The sequence below is a fragment of the Eschrichtius robustus genome, chromosome 9 (genome assembly GCF_028021215.1).
Source record: "Eschrichtius robustus isolate mEscRob2 chromosome 9, mEscRob2.pri, whole genome shotgun sequence".
In the NCBI taxonomy this organism is placed as follows: Eukaryota; Metazoa; Chordata; class Mammalia; order Artiodactyla; family Eschrichtiidae; genus Eschrichtius; species Eschrichtius robustus.
In genome coordinates, this window is record NC_090832.1 from 16,628,222 (window position 1) to 16,651,646 (window position 23,425).

At 35.3% G+C, this 23,425-nt stretch overlaps 1 protein-coding gene across 3 annotated transcripts in view; it reads right to left on the minus strand.

Annotated features, from left to right (window-relative positions):
* The window catches only part of TAB2 (TGF-beta activated kinase 1 (MAP3K7) binding protein 2), an 84,474-nt gene that overhangs the window by 54,377 nt on the left and 6,672 nt on the right, over positions 1-23,425 (minus strand). Inside the window, exon 2 of one of the 3 annotated variants that reach the window (XM_068550981.1) lies at positions 5,185-5,333. The exons of the other annotated variants lie outside the window; for them this stretch is intronic. The gene's annotated coding sequence lies outside the window, so the exon portion shown is untranslated. The remainder of the gene's footprint in view (positions 1-5,184; positions 5,334-23,425) is intronic. 3 annotated transcript variants of the gene reach the window in all.

Sequence of the window (23,425 nt, forward strand, 5' to 3'; positions counted from 1 at the left end):
AAGACAGTCTCTTCAATAAGTGGTGCTGGGAAAACTGGACAGCTACATGTAAAAGAATGAAATTAGAACACTCCCTAACACCATACACAAAAATAAACTCAAAATGGATTAGAGACCTAAATGTAAGACTGGACACTATAAAACTCTTAGAGGAAAACATAGGAAGAACACTCTTTGACATAAATCACAGCAAGATCTTTTTTGATCCACCTCCTAGAGTAATGGAAATAAAAACGAAAATAAACAAATGGGACCTATTGATACTTAAAAGCTTTTGCACAGCCAAGGAAACTACAAACAAGACGAAAAGACAACCCTCAGAATGGGAGAAAATATTTGCAAACGAATCAACGGACAAAGGATTAATCTCCAAAGTATATAAACAGCTCATGCAGCTCAACATTAAAAAAACAAACAACCCAATCCAAAAATGGGCAGAAGACCTAAATAGACATTTCTCCAAAGAAGACATACAGATGGCCAAGAAGCACATGAAACGGTGCTCAACATCACTAATTATCAGAGAAATGCAAATCAAAACTACAATGAGGTATCACCTCATACCAGTTAGAATGGTCATCATCAGAAAATCTAGAAACAACAAATGCTGGAGAGGGTGTGGAGAAAAAGGAACCCTCTTGCACTGTTGGTGGGAATGTAAATTGATACAGCCACTATGGAGAACAGTATGGAGGTTCCTTAAAAAACTAAAAATAGAACTACCATATGACCCAGCAATCCCACTACTGGGCATATACCCAGAGAAAACCATAATTCAGAAAGACACACGCACCCCAATGTTCACTGCAGCACTATTTACAATAGCCAGGACATGGAAGCAACCTAAATGCCCATCGACAGACGACCGGATAAAGAAGATGTGGTACATATATACAATGGACTATTACTCTGCCATAAAAAGGAACGAAACTGTGTCATTTGTAGAGACATGGATGGACCCAGAGACTGTCATACAGAGTGAAGTAAGTCAGAAAGAGAAAAACAAATATCGTATACTAATGCATATATGTGGAACCTAGAAATATGGTACAGATGAACTGGTTTGCAAGGCAGAAATAGAGACACAGATGTAGAGAACAAATGTATGGACACCAAGGGGGGAAAGTGGCAGGGAGGGGGGTGGTGGTGGGATGAATTGGGAGATTGGGATTGACATATATACACTTATATGTATAAAATGGATAACTAATAAGAACCTGTTGTATAAAAAAATAAATAAAATTCAAAAAAGAATGATGACATGAAAAACAAAATGATTACAAGATTATAATTAAAAAAATAATAAAATAAAGAAGGCAACACCTAAGCTGGGTTTTGGAACATAAAAATGTGTTCGCTAGATGGTCAGGCAAGAGGGAAAGAATATTTCAAACATAAGTAGTTGTCTGGGAAAAGAGTTTAAATGTATGGCAAGTTTGGGAAACCACAAGTAGCTGGTTAATGTTAAAGCACAGGGAGTGAGACTAACAGGGAGAAAGTGTGATAAAGGATGAGGCTGAAGAAGTAGGGTAGGCACGGGCATATCCTGGATGATCCTAATTGCTTTCCTCTGCACCATATGTGCTGAATCCCACAAGTCAGCAAGAACAACATGCCTCTCACTTTCCAGATTCAGATAATTTATCTCTGAAGTTCCAATCCCTGCCTGGTTCTGTGACATTCCACCAAGTCCCAGAGGTGGGCATGCATTCATTCAGCAACATTCACTCTGTGCCATTTAGCGGTGTATAAGCTGCAGTGCAGATCAGGAGGAAGTGCCTAAAACTTAGGAATTAAGGAGAGGCAGGAGAAACTTCACAAAGAATGTAGTGCTTGAACTTAGCCATTACAGATGAATTATAAAAGTCTTGCAGGATATCACTGACTACTGTTTGTATTTCGGGAAAGACCATGAAAGAATAAATTTGAAGAATTATAGCTGTAGTGTAGAAGGGAAGTGAGATAAGGCTAAAAAGGTGGAAAGTTTTCAGTGAAAAATGTACAGATTCTAGATAATGTAAAAGATCTAAGAAAATTCTACTGGCCTAGAACTTTCTCATAAATGTGATCTACTTTTTGGTTCACCTTGATATCTGGGATCCATTCCACAAACACTGCCCACTATAAGCCTGGTAATGTGCTCTAAGCATGCAAAGATGAATAAAATATAGTCCCTGCTTCTGAGATTATAAATTAGTAGAATTCAGATTTATATTGGACTTCTTATAGCATATATTTGTTATCTAACTTCATCCTCCCCACATGTGAAGCAGAGAAGACAACTGGTAAACCATTTTTTTTTTCTTTTTAACTGAAGAGAATCATGGAAAGACGTATTAAGAGATATATCTACAGTTCCAACTAAGTCAGTAGCAGAGCAGTATTCTAGGCCAGCAGTTCTCAACTGTGGTGTCACTATCCAGTGTTAGCGCAATCAGTTGTAAATGAAATTTGTTGCTGATCATTAAGTACCAGAGCTCTATAACAATATAAAGTATCTAACCTATGGACAAACACATGTGTTTAAAGAGGAGCATATAAGGATGTCACTTCAGTGTATATTACTAAAAGAACAACCTGAATGACCATCGAGGAATGAATAAATAAATTACTGTATAGCAATACTTAAGAACATCATACAATTTTTTTTTTAAGTGGAGTAAGATATCCAAGTAATTATATGCAAAGACCTATAAGACATTACTGAATGAAAAAAGATGCAAAACCCATGTATAATGATACTCTTTGTGTTAAAAAAAAAAAAAGGATACAAAAAAATTTTTAAACAGATTATTTTTATATGAATGCACAGGAAATGCTCTGAAAGGATACACACTAATGAGAGTCGGCTGGGTAAAGGGACACATGGATGGAAGATGGACCAAGGAGATTTAGTCATCTCTGTTATGTTTTAATTTTTTATAAGAATATATATTCGTGTATTACTTGTATAATTAAGCATAAACAATTGAGCTTAAAGCAGAATATTTTCCCTGTAAAGTTATTTCCTACATATTTCCCCATAACACTACTAGTATTCTGATATGTGGGTAGGAGAGTAAGAGCAGAATAGAAAGAATTATTTGAAAGCACCTGAACTGAGCCAACTCAATGTACTTGCAAATAACTCAAAGCCTATCAATGCTGAAACTGTTACCGATACAGTTAGCAACTGCAACAACGCTCTGTCATCAGGAGTCCTGACAGACGAGATTTAAACGTCCATACATAAAGGTGGACAAGAGCACTCTCCTCTGAACTTATAGCATAATCACTCTGGTTTAGCACTCACTACAGGCTGGGCTCTGTGCTGAACGCTGTTAACCTGTATTATTTCAATTACTTCTTACAACATTCCTATAAGGATTAAATGAGAAACTGCAGGTAAAAACTCTTCACACATAATGCCCAATCACATAACAATAAGTGTTGTCCTTTATAGGTGTTACTACTGCCTAATCTCTAACCTTATCAAGTTTCAGCCCTCACTGTACAGCAGTCAGCTTTTCAAAAGCCTCACTGACTTAAGTGTGCCAATGCTAAGAAATCTGCAATGGATTCTCATTACCTACTGAACTAAATCCAAACTCCTTCATCAGACATTTGAAAGCATGTGTGACACAGTTCCATCACCCATCATATTCTTCTGTACCCTACTATTCTGTAGGCACACTGGAGTGCTCACAATTTTTAGAATATATTATATACTTTGACTGCCATAACTTAGGAATACTCTTGTCACTCACGCTGAAGAGTTCTATCTACTCTTCAAGGTTCTGTAGAAATATTACCTTCTCTACAAAGTTGATTCTCTCTGGCACTCTCAAGTACATTGTTTGCACCTCTATTATGATACTTTTTTTGTATTACTTGTTTGTAAGCTGACTGAAAGCAAGTTTTATTTATTTTTATATCCCTACTGTGCCTAGCACAGTGTTTTATACACAATTTGCATTTAATAATGTAGAAAACTTTCACCATTACTCATAGCCCCAGTGATAACCAGTACAACTTGAAATTCAGAAGCAATTCTCTCTAATTTCCCCTTCAATTCACCTACCAGTGGTAATGACCCTATGGTATCTCTGGTAGTAACTCTTTCCAGTCCTAATTCAACACTCAGTGAGATATAATTATTTCCATACCAAACAAATGAAGTGGCACATAATCAGTGACCTAATGCTGACAAGATTGGCTGACATTAAATTCATTATGCATTAACACTGGAGGAAGGAATACAAAAGCATAAGCTAGAATATTAGAATCATCTTTTAAAATCACAATGGGGATATAAAATTCCTCTGTTCAATTTTGGGTAATCTCTAACCTAACTGAATTGAACTTTAAAATCAAAGGATGTGTAAGGTCATCTACCCATTTAGTAAATAAAGTCACCTTTTATGGATTAATTATTTCTAAATCTATACAAATTGGTAAAAGCAGTAAATGTCCTTAAAAGCTAACTGACCTCAGCCCTCTGACCATTCGTAAGTGGTTTTTTCTCGGTTAAAATCTAAGGTAGCAAGAAACCTTAGTTTTTAGTTTTGTTGTTAAATTTCACAACATTCCAACTACTAATGACTTTGGTTTCTTTTGAGCAATCAAGTAAAAACATAGCAACTACTAGTTATATACTTACATTTAAAATATAATTAAATTCTTCAGGCGAAAGTATTACATAATACGTTACTTGATTCTATCCAGGAATCTTACTTCTTCCAATTTTTGAAAACCATATTAACTCTTTATGTGAAGGCATTCGTAGTGTAGAATAGTTGAGGATCTCAGGACAGAGAACTGGTTTCATTTAATTCTCTAAACTACTTTACCATATGTGAACTTCTTAAAGGAAGACAGTTTTGTTGTTACTGTTTACTTTTCAATGAAGACCAGAGTACTTTTTTGGAGATTTACAGGGCTTAACTCAATAGCATGTCAAATTTATTTTTCTTAAATTGTTTTTGCATTAGTTTGCTACTACTAGCAAACAAGTTAAATTAGAAATATTCAGGCAAAGGTACATTAAAGTCAATACTAGCTGCATGTTATCTAGGTGTTAGGGATGTTACCAAACTTTAAAGCAAGATGACCACAAGTTTTGAAAGTAAAGTTTTGGTTATTATAGATTTCATAGTAAGGCAGTTACATGGCTAAGCTTGGCTGGTACCATGGACTTTAGCATACCTGGAAATAGAAAAATTCAAATGGTAGCTGTTCTTGATTGGCCCATTGCCATTTTTGCAGCTTACAAATTTTTAATTAAGTAACTGCAGTGAGCTCATCTCTACTGGATACTTCTTTTCCAGGGCAGGTCCAGGAACTGGGTCTGGAGCCTTGAAAGCAGAAGAGAAACTAGAGTAAACTAGAGGTAGGCAGAACAAGAAACGTGACCAGATAACATTGAGATCTAATAGCAGTGAGGTAGTCCCCAATGTCTCTCACATGAAATATTTTTAAGTGGAAAAGAATCTCTTAAATTACAAGTTACCAGAAGATGCTATTTGCATTAGTTCAGTCATTGTCTTAATCTACACAACTCCACTTTGAACTCCCAATTCTAGAAACTAAAACAGTAGCCTTTATGAAATCTCTATTGGCTTTTAGCAATAGACTGTCTAATATGGGACCACAGAGTATAAAAGAACGAGAAAAACAACAATAAATTCATTTTCATTGGTAAAATTGGAATTGTAAAGTCCTCATTTTCAGGTCACTTTTCTCTTTTGCTATCTTATTTCCAATCATCTTCTAATTGTTCTCCTAAATTCCTACAATCAATTCTCAGAGGTTTCTTAAGAAATGCTTTAGATATATCCAAGCAATGAACTGAATTTCAAGTTCCAATTTTTAAAAATACTTCGTAATTCTTAAAGAGGGAGGCAAAGAACAGCTCATAAGATGTGGTTCTTAACCACACTGGAAATTCTTTTTTCCATTACCAAAACAGACTCAATGATTTTTTTTTTTTTTGGTTAGGTCCACATTATTTAAAAAAACATACACACGCAAAAACTTGCAACTACAAAGGTTACAGAAATGGTAGGCTATTAAAAATGTTAGACTGTTGTACTAATTAGATTACTAGGGCCTGGAAATGATGTCCTTATGTTTGGTGAGCTGATACCCTTAGAAGTCTCTCTCTAAGAAACGAATCAATCCCACAGCAGTCAAAATAAACTGAACCCTCTGCTGCTGTCAAATGATGGCAGATTGTGAGAATTGTAACAGGAGAAAAAAGTAGTGAAGACAAGGATTCAAAGAACTTAACTCCCTGCATTTCTAGTAACTAGAAACACAACAAAGCAAAATAAAATGAAAGTAGTTTTAAAGAAAAATGTCAGTTTTCCACCTTTTGTGATGGCATGTTGCAGGTGAAAATATTCAGGTAGAGAAAGATCTAGGTTCAAATCTGGTTCCAGTATAAACTAAAACGCTGCAGAAGTTTCCGGTCTATTAAATGGGATACCATCCCCCACCTCATTGGATTGTCATGAGAATTAGCACCTAACGACCTAGCACACAGTAGGTATTCAATACATTTTTCTGCATAATGGAACATTATTTTTTTGTTCTAAACATATGAGTATACTTAAGCTTTCATTTTCATAAATGCTAAAGCAACAGCTGTGTAACAAGCTTTAGGTTTAAATAACTCAACTGTGTCACATCCTAAGAGATATAACTGATTTATCAACACTGATTTCAGAACAAAGCAAATGTAAGAACGCTCAGTTCTGAGAATTGATGATAAGTAAAAATATAACAATTTACATTTAGGATATAAAGAGAATTAGTGGTAAACAAGTAAGTAGACATGTAATTCTTCCTCCTCCAAGTAAAGGAGAAAATACTTTTGTCAACAGGTTAAAAGGTTATAGATCTGGGATACAGTGCCTTTTAAAAAACAAAAGGAATCAATATATGATCTAACTAGGTCTTTAAGTCAGGAAATGCTTTAAGGGCAAAGAAAAGCCTTACATTTGAGCAATAATTTTCCTCTTACTGATAGAACAGTGGGTTCCACACAAAATTATTATTTACCAAATATGGTTCAAAGATCAGATTACACCTTCCCTGGCATTACCAAGTAATAGAACATTATCGCAGGCCACAAGGAATTTTAAAAAGAAAAAGAAAAAAAAAATTTCCTTAAAGTTACTCGAAATGTATGCACTGCTACAACTTTATTTCAAATAGTTTTTAAAAGTTAACATGGAAAAAGTCTTACTCAAGAGAGATTGCAATTTACTTAGAGATGACAAGATTAAACTAAATTTTGCCAGAAGGCAAAAAAAAAAAAAGGAAAAAAAAAGTATTTAAAAATGAGGATTCCTATTCATTAACCCATATGGATAGACTTTCAGTTTAAAGATATCAAGAAAAACACTTTTATAGACAAACCATTAATTTTTGTTTTTATTTTATAACTACTATCATATTGAAATCTCATTACTCAAATAATGTTTCAGTTGATTCTTTTTGATTTTCCAGATATAAAATGTCATCTACAAATAAACGTGCCTCCTCCCTTTCAATAATTACACCTCCTATTTTGTTTTTTGGTCTAATTATATTGGTCAGCATTCCCAAGACAATGTTATGTAACAGTAATGCTGGCCAGACCTTTTTTGATTCATGACTTTTAAAAAGGAATTTAGTATTTCACTAAATACTAAAATAGGAATTCTAGTATTTTACCATTTCTAGTAACAAAATGCTGGCTTCTGGTCTGAGATATATAAAATCTTGGCTATGTTCATTCGTTCTTGTTTCACTAAGCATTCTTATTAGAAATAAATGTTGATTTACCTTTTTTTTGATGTCCCTCAAGATATTCATACCCCCCGTGACCTACTAATAAGACTTAATTTGATTTATCATTATATTCCTAGAGTGACTATTACTCAGTTATAGTATTATTCTGTTAATGTAATGCTAGATTCCATCTGACAGTTTTATTAAGCATTTTTTGCACCAACTTTTGTGAGACTGATGTGCAATCTTTTATGTTCATATTTTATGTTAAGCGGCTTTGTAAAAAGAAACAGGAAGCTTACCTTTTTTTCTCTGTGTTCTGAAATACACAGCTAATTATCTGGTGCTTTTTGCAGGAAAGAGTCTCATGTCAGTTAAGACCAGCATTTTCATTTGTGGCTCCAGATCCTATCCCTTTCTTTCACATTTCCACAACACCCTTTCTTTTCAATCTCTCACTTCAACCTACGAACCTGTTTAAGTCTTCACCATCTTAAACATACATCCATGAACACATTTGTACCACAAAAACTTTCCTTCCCAGTTAAGTCTTGTTCAGCAAGTATTTATTCACAAAGCTATTTATTAAAACTGCTACTCTATTCAAGGCACTGCGAAGGAACTGCAGTTCCGGCCCTCTATTCCTAATCTAGTAAGGAACACAACCATGCATACAAAAAAACTGCAATAGCAATGCAAAGAATAAACAAGCTATGCTAGGCCATCGCTCTCTTACCATCTGTGCCTTGCCAAACTTCTCTACTGAGTAGTTATGCTATGGTCTCAAATTTGTTTTAATCTGCCTTCAAGTTTCGTCCCTTGATAAGTTTTATTCAAATCACCAAATCCAATAACCTCTTCGGGAGCCTTACCCACCATTTTGCAAAAACTTTGCGGCTTGTTTCATATTTTTTTAATAAATCCAATTAGATCTTCAAATGTATTGTTAAATTTTGTTTTTTAAAAGGAAGTTCATAGAATATTTTATTCTTTAAAAATTTATTTATTTATGGCTGCGTTGGGTCTTCATTTCTGCACGCCAGCTTTCTCTAGCTGCAGTGACCTGGGGCTACTCTTCGTTGCGGTGCGTGGGCTTCCCATTGCGGTGGTTTCTCTTGTTGTGGAGCATGGGCTCTAGGCGCACGGGCTTCAGCAGCTGTGGCATACGGGCTCAGTAGTTGTGGCTTGCGGGCTCTACAGCGCAGGCTCAGTGGTTGTGGCGCACGGGCTTAGCTGCTCAGTGGCATGTGGGCTCTTCCCGGACCAGGGCTCGAACCCGTGTCCTGTGCACTGGCAGGCGGATTCTTAACCACTGCGCCACCAGGGAAGTTCCCATAGAATATTTTAAGTTTTACTAGGCACTTTTAATTCACCATATCATTTGATGCTCATGAAAAACCACCCAGTAAGGCTAGGTAATTATTACTCTCATTTGCAAGGTTCAGAAAAATACACCAATTTACTGATTATCAAAACTCCAATAAGCAGCAGAGTTAGGGCCAGAGATGTATTTGTGGCTTTCTAACTCCAGGTCCAGGGTTCCCTCCTCTATATTTTATTAATTTGATTGATTAATTACTAACTTGAATACTTACTGATCATTCTCTTCTTTAAAACTTTTCTGGTCAACACTGCATATTCTTCTAGCATCCTAGGTTCCTTATTTTGGTACTTCTTAATGTTTGTCAAAAGGATGTATAAGTAAAAACTATGACATTTATTCTCTCATTTCTTGCTCTGGCATCTCATCTACAGTTACAGCATCATCTAGGGAGAAGCTCCTTTAAATTGTAGTTTAAGCTTTCTGTTCTACTTGATGAAACGTAAGCATTCAGAATCATAGAATTTGATGTTGAAAGGATCTTAGAGATTATTTAGTCCAACATCTTTATTTAACAGAAGAAAAATATAAAGTTCAACTCACACAAGTCAGTAGCAGAATTTGAATAAAAGTAGCAGAATTTGAATAAAAGTTTAAGACAAAATTTGCCTCTTTAAACTTATGAATCATAAAACAAATACATACATATACAGTAAACAGAAAGTAACTAAAATTTCAAGAGTAATTACTGGCCCCTGTTTCATTTTTGTTAAAGATACTTATCCATATTTCTAATATGACAATACTAACGTATGAGTCCATTTATCAAAGTAATTTTTAAAAAAAATCATGGAATGGCAATAAAGTTAAAACCTACTCAATTCTATATATTCATGCATTAATTATCTATCTTCCAGATTTTTAGAGTGAACTGGGAATCAAAATCACACCACTACCTAGCCTAATGCTTCCCACCTAGGATGATAATCATGACCTAGTCTACAAGGCAGGAACAGATACCACTAGACTGTTTGCTGAACACCACTTAGAACAGTGCCTAGTACATGTGTTAAGCACTGAAAACGTGTCAGCTACCACTGCTTCTCCACCAATTACTACTTCTGAATATATTCATATGATTATAAATATGGCCATATTAATGATTCAGCCATACAGACAAGCATCCTGTTAGAGGACCAGTACCTCACTCTTCTCCTTTGGTCTACTGTCCAAGTTTTGTTCTAGTGAGCAGGGCCACAACCCTTAGTTATCTAGGAATACCTTTCCAACAACTCCCAAGCTAGAAGTACTTTAATGTCTCAGCATCAGTCTATAGGCTCTGAAAATTAACAGCTCATTTTAAAAGGAAATTTTCTACTCCAACACTTCTAAACTTTTAAGCTCATTTACCCATGATACAGAATGCATGAGAAATAAAAGGGAATCTCATGTGAAGCAGGAAGATTTTTTTTCCTCTTAACTGTGCTTAAGTTTAAACTTAAACTCTTCCCCAAACTAGCTTCCCCTCTTCAACTTCCCATTTTTATCAGAAATAGCAATTTTCTTGTTAGCCTGAAAACTGAAATTACCTTAACTTTTCTCTTGCCTTCCTTTACCTTTCTCAACTGCTTCAAATTTCATCCATTTAATAACTAACATTCCTCAAAACACAACTCCTGAGACGCTCCTCACTGGATGTTACAGTCAGTACAGTTCACAATCACTTCCACAGTTCTGAAATCTAAAAAGTTCTGAAAAGATTTTTTATGAAGCTTCATGTCAAAACTCATCTGGTAGTGGCAAAAACCTGCTTTGAACTGACGTGAAGCTACTTATAGGCTTTATTTAGCCACTTACTGTAAACATTTCCATTTTTCACTGCAGAGATACTAGTGTTTAACTACTGGGTGATGCCTCAAACCTTGCTGGGCATGTTACATAGTATACAATATATACACGTTACCTTTCTAAAATTCAAAAAATTATGAATTCCAAAACATAGCTGGCCCCAGGGTTTCAGAAAAGGTATCATGGACCTATACAATATTGTTCCAAGAATCCTAATTTAGGCACCCTATTCTTAACTTTCTTTTTGATACTTTCCCTTACACCACTCCATGCATTTCAGCCTCCGTATTTACCACCAAGTCCTATAGGTTCTTCTTTCCACATACCACAATTGCCAATTCTACTCCACTCCTACTGCTACCACACTATCCCAATCATCCAATTTCTAAATGACCAAACCCATAGTTTACCTCCCGGACATTAAGTTCTTCCCATCTGACCCATCAAGCAGATTAAGAAAGGCTCCTATATAACCACTTAAAATATTTCACTTCTTTGCACAAGAACTTAATAAACTGGAACAGATACATAATAAGAGGGTAAAGATGGTGATTGTGGGATTATAGATGAATTTTTGTTACCTTTTAAGCCTTATCTATAACTGTAAGCTAAGAAGAGGTTCTCTTTTTTTTCAAACTTAATGAAGTTTTAAAAATTTCTAAATTGACATTATTTATTCTGTAATTAAACCAACACAAACAAATGAAAAATATACTAGGCCGCTCCCCTATTTATCACTTCAACTAAAATTCCTCAGTGTGGTTTTCAAGGCCTTCTCCAGTTTGGTTCCACTAGGACTGGTATCATGGACACCCCCCTGGCCAACCCCGGCTTTTCAGTAAAAGCCAGTTTTAACGAAATATAGCTAATTATTTTTTTAAAAGAATGATTTTTAATGAGTAAAATAAATGATCACAAAGAAAATCAATTATACTGAAAAGCACAGTAATCAAGTGTTCTTTAGAACCCATATTTATGATATATTTATATATTTGCTTCTTTATTAATACTCAACACAATAAAATCCAGCAGGGGTCTAATAACAACTATAATTTTGAAGTAGTAATCTATATAAACTATACTCAGAGACAGCCACAACAGTAAAGTAATATGAAAATATCTGTGCTTTTTTCTATTAGTAATAAAGTCACAGGTACTGCTAATACCACGGTGCTTTACTGTTTAAAATCATAATGGAAGGAAATATTAAATTTCAGTTACAGGTTATTTGTTAGTAAAAATATACAGATTTTTTTTTTTTTCAGGGACTCCTTTAAATTCTCTCCTCAGACCCTCTTCAGGGTTATGGAGTCTAGAGTTAAACTCTATTAAATCCACCTACTTTTATTTCCCACTAGTCCCCACAGTCAGAGAACTTCAGTCAGGCTTTGTCTGAACATGTTCAACCTTGCTTTCATTCCTGACTATGTTACTGCTCTAGCTTAGGATATCATTTCTCCACCTGGATGCTTATCAAAATCTTAACTATCTCTTCAAAAGCAATTCATGTTCTATCTCCTTTTTGAATTCTTTTTCTACTGCTTCAGCCCACATGGATCTCTCTATTCCTAGAACTCCTAATGTACCTGTGGGTCAATGCTTCATGACCCAACATGTAATTATTTTCTTATAGTCCCACTTCTTTGTCTCTTCATCCAAGGTGTAAGATCCCTGGGGACATGGGTGACATGCTTGTATACAGGACACTGCCCACATATAATATAGGCACATAGAATGTATTCAATAAAGAAACTATTCTCAATAAACCAAGTATCAGAAGACAATTTCTTTGGGAAGTTTAAGTACCAGAAAATACATCAAGAGGACTGAAAATTCCACTAAGCAGCAAAAACAGACTCATGAATTAAGCTTAATATTAATAATTCACCTCAATCAGAACCTAGATAGTCATATTATATTAAAAACTCAGAAACTTATTTACTAGGCAGTAATGAATTCCAAGTAATAAATCAGGAACGGAGTGCTAAAGTAGGCATAAAACAATGATTCATTCAAAAAATATTTGCTAAGCATCGACTACATGCCAGGCACAATTCCAGATTCCACTGATTCAATGGTAAAAAAACAAAAAACAAAAAACAAAAAACAAAAAACCCAAAAACCCCCCAAAAACAATGAAAAACAAAATCAAAAACAACTCACACAAGAATTTACTATTAGGCCTTGGACTAGAACCTGGGGCTCCTGATTCTCATTATGAAGCTCTGGAACAAAAAGCTGTTTCTGTCTTTCTGAATAGGTAAAGTTGGGGTGGGGAAATGTTCTCAGAAGGCAGTAAATCATATAAAACATTATAAAGAAAAAGATTTGGAGCTATTAAAATATATATATAATCTATATAGTATATAAATATAACATTAAAATCTCTATACATAAAATCTATAAAGAAATAGATTTGGGGATAAGTTTCAATTGTCTATGTAGAATATTTATTGCCTAATGATACTAGATGAACGAGGTATTACTCTACTCATTGATTAATATTTTAATCACAAACACTTCATGAAGTTTTATTCTTCTTCAAAGAGCTCTGCCAAGTTGCCTCATTTACTTTATATAAAAATATAAAAACTTAAATACCAATATCACAGAAGTGGGGTGGGTGATAGAAGTCATGGTGGTAAATATTATTCTAAGTAATCTTTTTCATCGGAGGGAAGAGCCCAAAAGAGGAGGATAATGTGAATGTGGGTAGGAAACCAGGAACTGCTCTCCACACATTTCAATCTCTAGTGCTGTTTATGACCAAATAGAAATTACTTTTCTTAAAGGGAAGTTCTTAGACTAATAGCAGTGGAATTCAGAGACTGAGTGAGTGAGTGAGGGGGAAGGATAAGTGGGTGGGACTGGAACAAATAAACTAGTAGTCTGACAGTGCCATGCTAGTAACCTTAAGTCATCTTGTCCAAAACTCAACCCACTGCCTCCCACACAATAATATAGCTATATGTTAATTACTAATAATAGAGCAGTGATTCTGAAGTTAGAAATCTCAGGGTCTTCAATTCTTTTCCTCACCATATACAATCACTGGCAAAGTTCTACTGATTACTCCCACAAATGTTTCTTGCATTAATCCCCTTTTCTAGTCCCACAACCTCCTTGTTCAGGTATCTTTTACCTGGATAATCGAAGTAACACAATAATCTCTTATCTGATGGCTTATTCCACTCTTAAGCCTTTCTAAGCTATATTTCACAGTGGTAACAAGCTTTCTAGCTCCTAAACATAGCTGGATCATGTCACTTTCCTCCCCAAGAGAGGTAAAAGATTTTGTAGAATTAGACTGTACTGAGTTTTGGTAGAAGGTGATGACATTGACCTAGGGAATAATGCAAAAGAGGTTGGACAGGAAGAGAGGAGACTTAAAGACCAAGAACTTACAACAAAGGAGTCAGAAAAGTTAGATAAAATGCAGGAAAGAATGGGATCAAGAAAGCCAAATGAAAAGAGTAATAACAATAAAGTTTTAAGTTTATTATTTTTATAATAATTTTATAACAATGAATAGCTAACATTTATTAAGCATTTATGTATGTGCTAAGCACTGGGCCAAATGATTTACAATGCATTCACTCATTTAATGCTCTCAATAATCATGAGAGGTAGGTACCTCTGTATCAGACTCAGCTGACTACACATTGTTCTCTCCCAGAGAAAATAAGGATTATTTTATATAGCGCACCCCCCCACCCCCCCGCCCCGGCCTTATTCCCCACAATGCCTAAAACAGAGCACCAAACAATTTACATTCTTACTATGTTGGTGTCAACAATACCAGAGGAAAGCCATTTTTCCTATGAATTTCATTAACATGTCATTGACTAGCACAATATATACATGTATATACAGCCATATACATACATACACGTACATAAACATACACATACAAACACACTAGGGATCTGGAAATAAAATACTATGGCTTTCAAAAATAACTCTTCTCTTGGGGCTTAAATCTGAATTGGAACAGTAAAGGCTCAGGGTACTTTTGTCTTGTAAAGCTCAAAGGAGGAAAGGTAAATGAAAATCTTTTTAACTGAAGAGAAAAGAGGCTTATACCCCTACCATCTACCTGGAAATAGGGAGGACCTAGTCCTCCTAAAGGCAGATGAAAGTTACTTTCTTTTAAAATGTGTATAGGAAATTTCCTATGAGATACTACTATGGACTAAACTCTAAGCCCAGCCTACTATTTGCCATGTGTGCTCCATTCCGTACAAGAAGTCTGGGCCAACTTTAGATGATTTTGCATAAATCCACTACCACTAGGAAAAAAGAACAAATAACAAATGGCAAAATGCGTGCTTCACTGACCTTGGGTTAGTAATGTTGCTATGTTTGGGTGCATTCTTCAGGAGTGTAATATTTGTTTGAAAGCATCAGGGTACTACTCAGAAAAGACATTTGACCATAACCTATACTCTGGAATCTCAAAAACTCACTTACTTTTAAAAGCAAGCAAATCTTCTAGCTTTAAACTTTAGTAGTATGTGTGTTCACTCATTCATTCACAAATATTTACATAGAGCTTAAATGTCAAGGCATTGTACTAATGCTGTAAAAACTTATTTAGTGGGAGAAACTGAAAAATAAACAGAATATTATAATAAAATATGGTAAATCCTGTGATAGGGGAAAAAAAGTGCTGAGATATTTAAATTATAAATAAGAAAAAGCATTAATCAGTTGCAACAGGAAATATCATGCCACTTAAAAAAGTATTTTCCAGAATACCTTAATATGAAGAAAACATACCTGAATGGAACTCAGAAGATCTTTTTACCAAGTCTGTAAACTGAGGCTTATCCTTTCCCCTTTACCAATTTACTTCTGGCTCTAAGTCAGAAATCTAAGTCTCTCCTTGCTAGCTATTTTGCATTCCTGTTTTAAATTTTTGTTTTTGACCTGCCTCTTTGGCTATCTGTTTTATCTACAAAAGAAATGTTGCCACAGAAAGCCTTTCAGTCACTTAATAATAGTGTCAAACCCTTTTCACAATATGTATAAAGCTACTTCGTTTACAAAGATTTAGGACAAAGCTCTGAAAATTAGTAAAGCACATGTGTCTATACTACTATTATAGCCATCTACTTATCAAATAAGCATGATTAAATACACATTACAATAAATATATATCCCCCAAATTTGTCTTCCAACCACATAATTTCTGGTGCACTCAATGTGAGATAAACAACAGTGTTGATAAACAGAACCAGTCAAAATTTTCACAAAGTTCTTCACGTGCTAGGAGAATCTTGCTTTTTGCTAATAAGCCTTAAACAATGGTACAGTAAAAAGAAAAAGGTTACAGGTATAATTTTTAATAACTATCACTATAATTTCTCACATATCAACTCAACTGATGACTCTCTAATTTCTATTTCTAGCCTGAATTTCTTGCTTGAATTCCATTTGCATATCAAATTACCTACTTGATAGGTCCAGTTAAGTGTCTAGTAGGCCTTTCAAAGTTAACACATCCCAAAAAAAAAAACAAAAACCTCTTGATTGCCCAGCCCAAACTTGTTACTTCACTGTCTTCCCCAACTCAGCCAACAACAACTCCATACTTCCAACTGCTTGGGCCAAAAATCTTGGAGTCATCCTTGACTTCTCTTTTATGCCTCAGATCCAATTCATCAACAATTCCTGCCCACCCAGGGTTTGTAATATATCCAAAGTCTGACCTCTTCACACTCTTTCCTGTTGTTACTCTGGTCTAAGCCACCATCAGCTCTCATTTGGATAACTGCAATAATTTCCAATATGGCTTCCCTGTTGACATCTTTGCCCTGCTCTTATAGTTTACTCCACAAAGAGCTGCCAGAGTGAATCTTTAACAAGGAAAGTTACCTTCAGTTAACAGTTTAAAGAAGAAAAATCATATGGTCATATCAAGTGATTCTTAAACTAGGAAGAGACAGGCACCTACAAAAAACCTACAGCTAACATGTACTTAATGGTGACAGACTTCATGCTTTCCCTTAAGATCAGGAATAAGACTAGCTTGTCTGATATCACCACGTCTACTAAACACAGTATTGGAAGTACTAACCAGAGCAGTAAGGCAAGAAGAGGAAATAAAAGGCATCCAGATTGGAAAGGAAGAAATAAAACTGTCTCTATTCATAGACACATTAGAAAACCCAGTCTCCACAAAAAAACTACTAGAATTTATTAGTTTAGCAAGGTCTCAGGACAAAGGGTGAACTCATAGAAATCAACCATATTGCTATAAACTAGCAATAAACAACTGGAAACCAAAATTTAAAACTCAGTATCATTTACAACTGCTCCAAAAAAAAAAAAAAATGTATCTAGTTATAAATCTAGCAAAACATGTATAGAATTTGTGTGTTGGAAGCTACAAAATGCAGATGAAAGAAATCGGGCAACCTAACTATAAGGAGAGATAAACTGTGTTTATGGCTTGAAAGACTTAACAAAATAAAAATGTCAATTTTCCCCAAATTGATCTAAGGGTTTAATGCAATTCCTACCAAAATCCCAGCATGATTTTTTTACAGATTCTAAATTTTCCATGGAAAGGAAATGCAATAGTTAAAACAATTCTGAAAAAGAAGAATTAAGTTAGGGAAATTTTACTACCTGGTTTTAAGACTTACCATACAGCTACAGTTATCAAGACAGTGTGGTAGTAGTACAGAGATAACCACAAAGATCAGTGGATCAGAATAGAGAATCTAGAAATAGACGCTCACAAGCACAGCCATCTGACTTTTGACAAAGGTGCAAAAGCAATTCAATGGAGGAAGGATAATTTTTTTTAACAAGTGGTGTTGGAACAGCCGAACAATCCACAGACAAAAAGTGAACTTCAATCTAAACTTCACACCTTTATGTGAAGATTATGTAAAAATGGATCATAGATCTACATATGCAAGATGTAAAGCTTTTTAGAAAACTTTTAGAAGAAAAAAGGAGAAAATCTTTGGAACCTAAGGTTAAGCAGAGACCTCTTATTAGACTTGACAACAAAAGGCACAATTCATAAAAGAAAAAAGATAAATTAGACTTCATAAATTTTTTTTTTTCTCCACTAAAGCCTCCATTAAGAGGATGAAAAGATAAGCCACAGATCAGGAGAAGATATTTGCAAATCACATGCTTGACAAAGGGCTTGTGTCCAGAATATATAAAGAACTCACTAAACTCAACAACAAGAAAACAAACAATCCCATCAGAACATAAGCAAAAGACTTGAACAGACACTTCACCACAGAGGATATACAGATAGCAAACAAGCACATGAAAATACATTCAACATCATTAGCCATTAGGGAAATGCAAACTAAAGCTACAAAGAGATGTCACTACATATCTATTAGAATGGCTGAAATAAAAAATATACTGACAATACCAAATGCTGACAAGGATGCAGAGAAATTAGATCTCTCATATACTGCTGATGGGAATGTAAAATGGTTCAGCCACTCTGGAAAAGTGGCAGTTTCTTATAGAGTTAAACATACATTTATCATACAACCCAGCCACTGTATTTCTGGGGATTTATCCTAGAGAGATGAAAAAGTATTTTCACATAAAAACCTGTGGAAAACTGTTCACAGCAGCTTTAGTTTTAGAGCCCCGAACTGGAAACACAGAAGTCCTTCAATCAATGGCTGAACAAATTGTGGTACATCCATACAATGGTATACTTCTTAGCATTAAAATGCAATGAACTACTGATACACGAAACAACTTGGATGGATCTCAAGGGCATAACGCTGAGTGAAAAAAAGCCAATCTCAAAATATATAACACAACGCATGATTCCATTTTTATAACAATTCTCGAAGTGACAAAATTATAGTGATGGAGAACAGATGAGTGGTTGCCAAAAGGGTTAAGGCTGGGTAGCACAAAGGAGTTTCTTTGTGTGATGGAACAGATCTAGTTCTATATCCTAATTGTGATGGCTACACAAATCTACATACATGAAAATAATATAAAATTATACACACGCAACCACTAACAATTAAATCATATTCTAAGAAGTGAGAGGGGAAAAAAAGGCAAATAGCTCACGTCTTAAAATCCTTCAGTGGCTTCTAATCTCATCCTGAATACTAAAATCCTTTCTACAATCTAAAGAGCTACAAGGAAAGCACATCAGTAGATGAGAGGATCTCATCTACTCTTCTCCCGCTCTCTTAACTCCAACTACACTGGTCTTCTTGCTGTTGGAACACGGCAAGCATGCTCCTGCCTCTCTATTTAGAAAGCTCTTTCCCTTTATTACTTCACTCAGGCACCTGCTCAAATGTCATCTAATCAGAGAAGATTTCCGTGTTGCCTCCCAAATAAAATGATGTCTTCTTCCTCTTTCTCTCTCTATAGGAAGCTTAAAACCAACAAACAGAACTCAAATATCTTCCTCACCTGTTACCGCCCCTGGTATGCTCTTGTATTGATGAATGGCAGGCATTATACTATGCACTCAGGTACGCAAGCCAGGGCGTGTGTGATTACTTACTTACTTCACACTCACTATTCTCAAATTCATCACCTACTCTTCTCCTTAATTACAGACTTAACTCACGTCTTTATCAATTCTCAAATAAATGGTTATAAGGCTACCTCCCGGCCCCCACCCCCCGCTCTTTTTTTTTTTTTAAACCCCTAGAACTTTAATTAATTAATTTATTTTTTATTTTTGGCTGTGTTGGGTCTTCGTTTCTGTACGAGGGCTTTCTCTAGTTGCGGCAAGCGGGGGCCACTCTTCATCGCGGTGCGCGGGCCTCTCACTGTCGCGGCCTCTCTTGTTGCGGAGCACAGGCTCCAGACGCGCAGGCTCAGTAGTTGTGGCTCACGGGCCTAGTTGCTCCGCGGCATGTGGGATCTTCCCAGACCAGGGCTCGAACCCGTGACCCCTGCATTGGCAGGCAGATTCTCAACCACTGCGCCACCAGGGAAACCCACCCCCGCTCTTTTCTAAATATTCTCTACAGCCATCAGAAACTACACTGCAGCCAGAGAAATCTTTCTAGAATGTTAATTTAAACATTCCATCATTTATGGGATGAAGTCAAATCTACTTTACAGAGCATACAAGTATTTTCATGCTCTTTCTTCTCATTTTCCACCTCACTTCCAATTAACCCACCACTGGTACCTAATGCACTGTGGAACTATTCACAGTACTGAATAGGTGTGGACTTTCCTACCTCCATCTTTATGCATGTTGTTCTCTCTGACTGCAATGGCCTCTCTTCTCCCAACTTGTCCTCCTCTTCCTTGCCTATCTGACACAGATTGTGTCACCCTTCCTATGAAGAATTCCCTCTTATATCCCTCCTTCCCTCACTGAGTCAGCCACTCCCTCTTGTAGATTCCTAAAGTGTTTTATGTCTAACCTTGTCACTGCATTTGCTAGTGTTAGTATACTATTGATAGCTTGTATACCTGTCCCCTGAGGGCAAGAACAATATGTTAGTCATCTTTCCAATCCCATCACCTAGCAAAATACCTGGCACACAGCAGGACTCAAAACTAATTCAAAACTACTGGATAGGTGAATTAGGTTGACCAATAAAGAAGGGAGAGATGAGGCATGGTGAAAGAGTAAGTCAGGCAAGATTTTTTGGGTTAGCTATTTTGCACAGGTATATCATAGAAGCCATATGAAACAAACTCTATGGAGTTTCTTTCTATTCTTTTGGTCGTGTGATACCCTATAGAAATTGAAGTACTGATTCCGTAGCTTGGTTTGGCTAAGACCACCAGTTCACTTTTCCCATGAACCAGTTACCTTCCTCAAAAGAGTACTTCTTGTTCCATTCACAGAGCTACAGCAACGGCTCTGAACAGTCATCCTGTAAATTCATGCCATTGTTCATGAGAGGAAAATCTCATGAAGAGAATGAGGATGTCTCACTCAGGCCAAGCACCACCTCAGCTAGAAAAATCTCAAAAAAGAAAAAGAAAAATCAAGCCCAACGAATACATGTCAATACATTTTCATATGTAAAAAAGCAGAATTGGCTTTGTGGAAATGGAAATTTTTTTTTTTTGAAACACCACTTCCACATGTTTATTTTTCCATTTCCTTAGAAAATCATCATAAAGTAGCAAACAGTGCTTAGTCAAGTACAGTTCAGGTATATGCTAGTCACAAGGTAAACAGCAAGTTACTCTCAATGCAAACACACAGTACCTGTATTTTCTCCAACTTTTGTTTGTCAATGATCCCTTAGATATTTTGAGTACTTTTACTCTCCAATTCTAGTAACTACTTAACGTGATGCCTACATGCATCTGCTTGAGTTCCAAAGAGTAGACGCCCATGTTTGTCAGGTCACTAACAGTCTTTTAAAAATTAACCAAGCAATTATACCACAATATGTGCTCAATGAATTAAAATGGAACACACACTCTGTTCTGAAGCCTTTTTAAAGAGCAAATTTTCTTGCCTATATTGCTATCTTCTCTGTTACTATTTTCTAGTGATAACTTAGCACCAATAAAAGCTGATGAACAGAAAATGTTTGTATAAGCATCACTGTATAATACAAACTGTATTATTAGGTTAAAATATTACTTATACAAATAGCAATTAATACTAATTAGTACAGCAAAATATTCTACAACAATCACCAGTTTACTCAATGAATTAAGATAAAAAAACTTTTAGGAAAACTCAAAGCAAAAAATCACAGTTAACCCAGTAATGAACATCAGGAAATTTAGCACTGTATCTGTTTTGAATATGAAATATGGACACAGAAAAGAATACTATTAAAATAATTGAAAAAATATTAACTAGCAATTTAAAACAAAAAAATTACAAAGGTCACCTTATACAGATAAAGTGGTATATGTTTTATAGTATTATATTTAAGCTCATATATTTTCAGTGTTTTCAAAATCTGATCCATGCCAATTTTCTAATGCTTTTCATAAAAAAACCTAAATTATGGGTTGTGAACTAATTTCAAATTAAAAATGTGGGCTTTTTCACAGGAACAGATAAGAAAAATACAAAGAATTAATAATTTGCATGTTTATTTTGTAATTAAAAAAATAATGGTGATGTTTTATTTCACCCTTGGTCTGAAGAGGTACAGTAAATTAAACAATATAGAAGTTATCTCCCTTTTATTCTACTTTTTGGGGAAAATGAATTGAACAGGTATTCTGAACGAAAAACCTAACAAAGCTAAATTCCAAATGTAAGATTACCTCCCATTATTTGAGCTACATGTCTACTAGAAAAAATAATTCACCTTGTTCTGTTTGAAAGATTAATACTTTTTGAAACTGAGCTTCGCTAAATAGAAGCTAATATTGATATAAGAAAGTTACAGGGAAGAAAATCTGCCTCAAAAAGCATAGGCTATATCAGACATTTTGACTACTACTTATTGATGTCTACTAAGTTCAGGTAAGTACTGTGCTAGGTAACATAAATACAGAGCTAGCTAACATAAGAAACGCAGATAATGTAGTTAAAACTACCATGCAAGGTAGGTATTATTATACCTATGTATTTTTCTAAAGAAAAGTCCTAGACTCAAAGAGTTTGAGTGATTAGCCTAAGACCACAAAGCCATAGTTAGTAATAGAACTCACATTTGAACTTGGGCTCATCTGACTTTAAAGACCAGGTCTTTTCTTATCATACGTCACAGATTCCCAACACGATAAAATTAAGATGTTTAGTTAAAAGGGTGGAGGTTGACAAGTTGACAAGTTAACAGAGACCAACTCAAACTCAAAAGTAGTATTTTCTTCAGCAGCTGAGAGAATTAAAACTAGGTAAACTCCCTTCTACTCCTATTTTCCCAGTTCATATCAGAATGATTGTTTTTGTTGATTTCTCTGACTAAACAAAACTTGCCTGGTGTGAGAACTGTGTTCAGCAAGGTCAAATTGCAGATTTCAAGTTTTCATTTGTATTGGCAAGTATTTCCTCCCATTGATAGGGAATGGAAAATCATTCTACTGAACTGCCATTGGCTCTACACTAATGAAACAAGCAGTATCTGGCCTGCCTGACTGGCAAACCGACAGGAAGCAAACTTGTGATGTGCTCCATTTTGCTAACACTAAAAAGGTTAACATTAAGACATTATGGGTCAAAATAAGTTTTCCTTAATATAAATGTTAGAGTAAAACTTTAAACATTAAAACTCAAAAGAAGAGTATTATTTAATAATTCAGATGAAAGTATAGTTAATAAACCAAAGAATAAAAAGAATTTACTAACTGAAAATTTACTCTTTTGTGCACTTTTTTTCCCTCAATAATTCACTGTCATCTGTTATTCTCCCAGAACCTGTCTTCTGCACTAGCCAAACAGACAAGTTAAATGGTCAGAATCAACCCCCAGAAACTCTGAAGTTTTTGACGGTAGCACTAATCTCTATAATATACCTCGGAATGTGGCATTGCTTTTGATTTACTATTTTGGCAAGCTTGGGCAGGGGCTGGTTGCAGAGACCACGAATTTTCTTT